We start from the raw sequence: 7589 nt of genomic DNA on the forward strand, positions 1-7589 counted from the left end.
GAGGTGGGGTGTACATCAGCTTGCGAGTATGTTGGGGTGTAAAGTCGAAGCCTTCCCTGTGAGATAATTGGGATTACCTATTTATGTCAGTTACAAAAGTCTGTTCTGTGTGGGATCTTGTTCTAGAGAGGATGCACTCGAAGTTTGTTCTCTGGAGGTAAAAAAATATTTCACTTGGGGGAAGGTCGACGCTCATTAAGTCTTCTCTCTCTAATTTACTTGTGTTCCAAATATCATAACTTTTGATGCCAACTTCGGTGTCTAAAGCAATTGAGAAGTTGATGAGATGTTTTATATGGGGATCATGTGAATTTGGAAAGAAGTATCATTTGACGAGTTAGGAAAGAGTCCGATTTCTAAATGGGGTCTTGGTCTTAGGAGAGTCAAATATGCTAATCAAGCTCTATTGTCGAAATGGTGGTGGAGAGCGATGGATGGTAAAGGGACGTTATGGAAAGAAATTATCAGGTACAAATATGACGAAGATAGATTTAACTTGTGCTTGGGTTCTAGTCGTAATGCTAGATCTCATTCAATGATATGAAATGGTGTGCTGCATAATAGAGTATTCATGATGGGAGATTTGAGATTCTCTTTTCCATTGGTTTTTAGTGCAGCTGCTAACCCTTTGGCTAAAGTCAGTTATTTGTATTGTATGGAGAGGGGGTTGTGGGATATTACTTGTGTTTATAATAGGGTAAGAGGTGAGTTCATCCAACAAATGGTTGACTTGTTACATATGCTGCAAAATGTTAAGCTGCATCAAGGTTTTCACAATGAAATGGTATAGCAGGCCGATGTGGATGGTCTATTTTATGTGAAATCAACGTATAGTCTATTATTCCATGACAGAATTCGGTGGAATCAGAATTCTTTGCATAAAATTTGGCATGGCGAATTCCACTGAAAGTCGAGATTTTTCTTTGAGTGTTGTCACAGGGAAAATGTCTTACTATTGACAAACTTATTAAGAGAGGTAGGATCATTACAAATATTTGCATTTTATGTACACAAAGTGATGAGAATGGTGATTATGTTTTCTTACATTGTTCATTTACTTATGACATATAGTGCCGGTGTTTTGATAAGCTTGGTGTTGTTGGCCCTCTACCTTGGAGTCATACCAATAGCATAAATCAGATGTCCTTTGGCGGGCTTCCTAAGGTGTGACTGCTGATTTTTCAGATAGGAAGGGCTGCGGTGTTGTGGGAGATTTGATTGGAGAGGAATATATATGTATTTGAGGGCTCGGTTTTGGAGAATAGCTGTGTCAAGAGGACAATTCAGCATCCTATGTGGAGCTGGTTCTCCATTACCAAAGAAGGATTTGGGGTGTCTAAAGTGGACATGGAGACTAACGTTAGAGGTTTAATGTCACAGAGGATGATTAAGGTGCGACAGAAAGGGTGATGGATTATGCCTGGTTTGGGGAGTCTAAAACTAAATTGTGATCGTAGTTCGATAGGTAATCTGGGATTAACTGGAATTGGAGGTGTGGTAAGGAACAATCTTGGTGTGTGTATTTTTTGTTTTGTAAGTCCATGTGGTGTCAAGAAGGCAAGGATTGAAATTTTTTTAAAAAGCGGGGTTTGCCAGAGTGTTGTATAGTTAAATGTGACTCTCTTAATGTGGTGAATTGGTGTAATGGGGTTTCTAGACCACTTTGGAAGCTTAGTTCATCATGGCTGGAAGTTATGGATTTGACCAGAGATATGTCTGTTACCTTCCAACATGTTTATAGGGAAGGGAATGAGATTGCTAATGCCTTAGCCAAGAGAGGGGTGGTATCTAAGAGTTGGTTATTTCAGATGTTATTTTCATTTGATATGTCTGTAGTTCTTTTTTATTAATAAAATTACGAAACATTGTAAAAAAAGAAAGAAAGAATAGAATCTAATTTTTTTTATGGAAATTTCATATTTTAGTTATGGACCCTAAAACAAGCATACACAATTATGCAATCATGTTATTTGTCTCAGGCCTGAGCCAAATGATAAAAGTACCCCACTTGTTATGGGCTCCATACTCAAACCATATGTTTTTAAAACTAACTTAAATCTATTATTTAAATTTGGAATCCAAAAGAATCAAGGGTATTTTAGTAATTTTACTCTACTCATAGGCCAAATTGTGAAAATACTTTTAGAAGTGGCATTTTTGGGTATTTTTTCAAAAATAATTTCAGCAAAAGCCCGAGAGAAATGATATTAGTAAAGCAGCTATTTATTTAACCAGTGCTTAAGTGCTCATGGGAACAAGCAGCTACTTTTCAGTCTACTCTAGAGATCTATTTGAACAAATTTTCAACGGTTGGGCGAACCAGCCATCCGGAAAACTAGTCTTGAATGGCTAATTGCCAATCCAGATCAACGAAGCAGACTGATTCTCCTATATGAGAAACGGTCCATGATAATAAATAATTAAAAAGAAACAAAAATACATTATGTAGAAATTGGGCGATCTGGCTCGTCCAAATTGTGCAATTACCCGATGGAATCGGGCAAGTCCATAGGAACTTGATCGATTCCCTGCAAGGACCTAGGTCGATTTGGATGGGTTCCTGATATGTATAAGGGATTCCCAATCCGGGCTGTCAGTTTTTTGAAACGCTCACCTAAATAAATGTGTTGGTTGTGTAAGTCTTATAAATCATGCTCTCTTCCACCTTTATTCTTTTTGAATTAAGTCTTCATTTATGTTCACACTGTGATTTTATTTTATATCGGCTATTTACTTGAGTTACTTCACATAGATATTGGGTTTTGGCATTCAAGTCAATGGTTGAAAATTTGAGAAAGGTATTACTTAAGTTCTACATTGCTTTGATTCCTTAAAAGGGTTGTAGATCGAAGTGCTTTTGGAATTTTTGGTTTCATTCATTGTAATAGTTCCAAACTAGGGGTAATTTTAGTAACATTTAAAAGACAAAAAGGATATGAACGTAAAATGTAAAATATGGGAGATATTTTTTAATGAGTAATGATCATCTGAGACCCTTCCACACTCATGTGTGTAGGACTCAAAAAGACCACTATTAAATTTGACACAGATCTCTAAAAAAGTTATCACATAAGTGTGAGACTTGACTTTTCTAGAGATCTGTGCTAAATTTAATAGTGATCATTTGGGGTCCTACACACATAGGTGTGGGAAGGTCTCATAGGATCATTACTCTTAAAAGAAATAAGAAATTTTATAATAAGATATGTATTATTTAATACACATATTGGAAAATACCATGTAGTTAAAATTTACTTGAAATGGTCATATTATTTTATTGTAAAATTCATAATTATTTTCGATAAAGTGCTTACTTCAAGGAAATTATGAAATAATTAAGGTATTTATAAATGAAAGAAGTTTTCCATTTCCTCAAGAGATATTGATCACTTTCTGAGAGTGACATAGTAACTATCTATCATATCTTCTCAGCCCAAAAAACCATTTATTATATATTGTGAGCTTTTAAGAAATTTATCCAAATACCATTAAGAGGTGAACAGTTTGTCATTATACTCATATCTTTAATTTCAAAATACCCATCAAAAGCGTGAGTTGGAATCGTGGCAAATAAGGAAATTGTTGAATACTGCATCTCTTACTGATGTTTTGATAAATTTTACTCAGCTTTTTATTATTAACTCTTATTGTTATTTTTGAAGCATGGTTTTTACCATGTGTCAGCAACAGAATTCACTGTAAAAACAATAAATTTAGGTGGAAAATGTTGGAGAGCCTATTCACAAAATGCGATAGGTTCGGAGCTTCAAGTTTTGAACTATTAATTTGGTAAAAAATGAAACAAAATAACTTGGAAGTCATGCAAAATAAGTATGTCCGAAATTTGGAATTCTGAACCCAAGGAATTTTGAGAAGAAACAAAAGACATTATAAAAAGGAAAAAAATTTATATAAGGTTGCAACCTTAAAATATAGAAGTAAAGATGCGCCTAAAAAATCTCTCAGAAAAAGTTGTTTTAATATTGAAAAACCTTATAATTGATCATCTCGACATTGAGATGTATGAATATGGAAAAAAGAAGATTTTGAGTCCCAGAGATAGTGCATATTGCAACACATTATCTTGACCGTCCATTTTCAAGATTTTCACATGCTTTTAGATCTACTTGATTTTAACCATTTTTGGAGTTTAAAATTTTATAATTAAATATGAAAATAGATTTTAAGATAATCCTAATAACATTTTACACCGAAATTACATGTTATGATGAAATTTAGAGGTGCACCTTAATTGGATTGTTTAAGGTTGCAACATTATAGAAACCACATGTGCATAGAAGTTAAAAATTTAAAGGGTGCGAGTTTCCATAAGGTCGCAACCTTAAACAATCCAATTAAGGTGCACCTCCAAATTTTATCATAACATGTATTTTGGTGAAAAAAATTCTTAGGATTATCTCAAAATATATTTTCATATCTAATTATAAAATTTTAAATTCCAAAAAGGTTAAAATCAAGTAAATGTACAAACATATAAAAATCTTGAAAATGGACGGTCTAGATAATGCGTTGTAAGAGGCACTATTTAGAGGAATCAAAATCTTTTCTTTTTTCATATTCATACATCTTGAGGTTGAGATGATCAATTAGAGGTTTTTTCAATATTAAAACAACCTTTCCAATGAATTTTTGAGGTGCATATGTAGTGCTACATTTTAAGGTTGCTACCTTATATAAACTTTTTCCTTATTTAAATACTGTAATAAAATTGCAATGTTGCAAATTGTAATTTACAGTTAATGATACTTCAAATTAGATTTATTAATTAAATATTCAATAATTTGGTATTTCAAAATTATGTTCACAATTTTTTTTCATAAATCTATCCTTTTAAAATTATGTTCAATAAATTATTCCAATTATTTTTTCCATAAATCTATCATTTTATATGGAAAATATTACTTTTTTAAATAAAATAATGACATGTTTGTTAAATCTTCAAAATAGATATGATGCTTCACTGTACAATTCAAATTTATTTTCTATAAGATTCTTCTTTGAAAGAAATTATGCAATTGATGATATATTTTATTAGGCATAATAAATAATTATCTCAAAGGATTATATGGTATTTTAGTATAAACATATTCAAAAGTTTGGATAACAAAATAGCATTTATTAGGGGGTGGATGTTGTTAGCTTTTGGATATGGTCATCCCTATCTAATGCTTGTTTTAACGAGAGAAATGCAGAAAGTTTGAATTGTAATGTGGTCCCAAAGGATTATATAATATATTTACTTGGTCACATGTATGTAATATTTTCTAAACTAAAATTAACAATCTCTATTTTTAAAGGTTGATGGTTAGGCTGAGGTGAAACCCCTAAGTTTATATTTGTTTTTTTTTGGGTAAGTCAGTGGGAGAGAAGATCCGTTTTTTATTAATATTTTAAAATAAAAAGGTTATAGCTCATTTCTTTACAACTGAAGAATATGGCACCTGTAACAAATCATGATGTAAAGCAAAAGAAATAAAGTGGATGAGAACATGTTGGCCTCACGAAAAATATGGCTAATGGACCACCTATGATTAGAAAGACGTTGTATACAGTTCGGTGCAATTGTATGTAACTTCCAAGATCGTCGACAGAGTTCATGATTCGCACTAATGAGTAGGGTTGAATCGCTCTCAAGCTAAAGAGGAAAACACTTTATCAGAACAGCTAGAGTTAGACATTCTTCAAGAGCAAAAAATTTTACATAATTATTAGAAGCAATTCCAAAAAGTTTTGAAAATGTTACAACTTCGTATTTGCTTAAGAGGGTAAATGGGCAGTTTACTCTTACCGGAGAACAAAATGAAACTCATGGGAAATGCGAGATTTTTATTGGAAGCCACAGATGCACCGGTGCTTATATTACAGAAATAGATCATTGGTGCACCTATGTGCAGTGGAGGTTCATAACAAAACAGTTCACAACAAAACAATCTATTAAAAGAACTTAGATTATTTGTGTATATATGTGCATTGCAGGTTCATAACAAAAAAGTTCACATCAAAACAATCTATTAAAAGTAGGGGAAGCATAGAAACCTTTTCTCTAACAGAGGGGTGTTTAGTTCAGGCCCGGCCTTTCCCCTAACGTAAGGGTGTTTAGTTCAGACCCGGCCTGTCTTGGACCCGGCCCATCTCACTTGTCTTGTAAGGAAAAAAAATTGCTAAATTATTTTTTTTATAAAATTTAAAAGCCCCATTGACAAAAAAAAAGGCTAGCCCAGAAAGTCCCATTAGGCCTAGCCGGGCCCAACTCAAGCCCGGCCCCTTTTTTTTTTTTTTTAATCTCTCTCTTCAAATTTTTCTTATAAGGAAAACAATTTGCCCGGCCTTTTTTTAAAAACACGAATCTCTCTCTGAAAAAAAAATTGCTAATTTTTTTTTTGAAAATTTAAAACCCTCATTGACAAATAGAGCCTAGCTAAGAATGTCCCATTAGGCGTGGCGGGCGCCAACTCAAGCACGGTCCTTTTTTTAATTAGGCCTGGCGGGGCTCAAAGCCCGGCCCTTTTTTTTTATCTCTCTCTTCGAATTTTTTTTAAAAGGAAAAAAATTTGCTAATTAAATTTTCAAAAAATCAAAACCCCTGCCTATCCTAAAAAATCCCATTATTTATTGAGTTTTTAGAGGGAAAAAGAGGTATTAGGTTTATTGAGAGAATGAGATATTTGGTATCTAAAGAGAGAGCATGAGTTTTTAGAGAGAGATGGATTTTTGCCAGACCTAAAAAAACTCATTATTTATTGAGTTTTTAGAGAGAGAAAGAGAGATTAGGTTGTTTTTGAAAGAATGAGATATTTGGTATCTAAAGAGAGAGCAGGAGTTTTTAGAGAGAGTTTTTAAAAAGAAATGGATTTTTAGAGACAATAGGTTTTCGAGATAGTAAAGATTGAGATTTTAGAGAGATAAAGAGATAATGAGTTTTTATAGAGAAAAATAGATATTGAGTTTTTGAAGAAAAAAAAGAGATATTAAGTTTCCAGTGAGAGTTCTTAGAGAAAAGAAAAAGAGATTGGGTTTTTAAAGAAAGAAAGAGTTTTTATAAAGAGATAAGAGTTTCTAGAGAAAGAATTTTTAAAGAGATAAAGAGAGACTGGGTCTATAAAGAACATAAACGAGAGGAGTTTTTAGAGAGAGATCAAGGATACACAAATGAGCTGCAAATGCTTGGTCTATGTGAATATAGCAGGCCTTGCAAAATACATAACTTCTTCGATTCAAACACAGACCAACCAAGCTCCTTATGGGTTCCATGTCCCCTTCAAATTCAATGAAGCAATTCCCATTTTCTTGGCTTTCTCGATTCAAAAGGGGCTCATGCAGTCATGCTGATCATCTCTCTTTCCGCCTCCAAATTCAATTAAGCTAAATGGTCCCTCTCTCTCTCCATTTGAAACTGGTCTCTCTCACCATTTGAAACAGATCTCTCTCTCCAAATGAGTCTCCATCTCTCTACAAGTGAAATGTTCTCTCCACTTGAAACGGGTCTTTCTCTCTCTCCGTTTGAAATGGGTCTCAAAGGAGAGGAAACTGAAGGGTTGACACTTCCCTCAAGCTGCGTTTCTCTCCCT

The sequence above is a fragment of the Amborella trichopoda genome, chromosome 3, assembly GCF_054954075.1.
Source record: "Amborella trichopoda isolate Santa Cruz 75 chromosome 3, AtrichopodaSantaCruz75HAP2 v2.0, whole genome shotgun sequence".
NCBI classification, from domain to species: domain Eukaryota; kingdom Viridiplantae; phylum Streptophyta; class Magnoliopsida; order Amborellales; family Amborellaceae; genus Amborella; species Amborella trichopoda.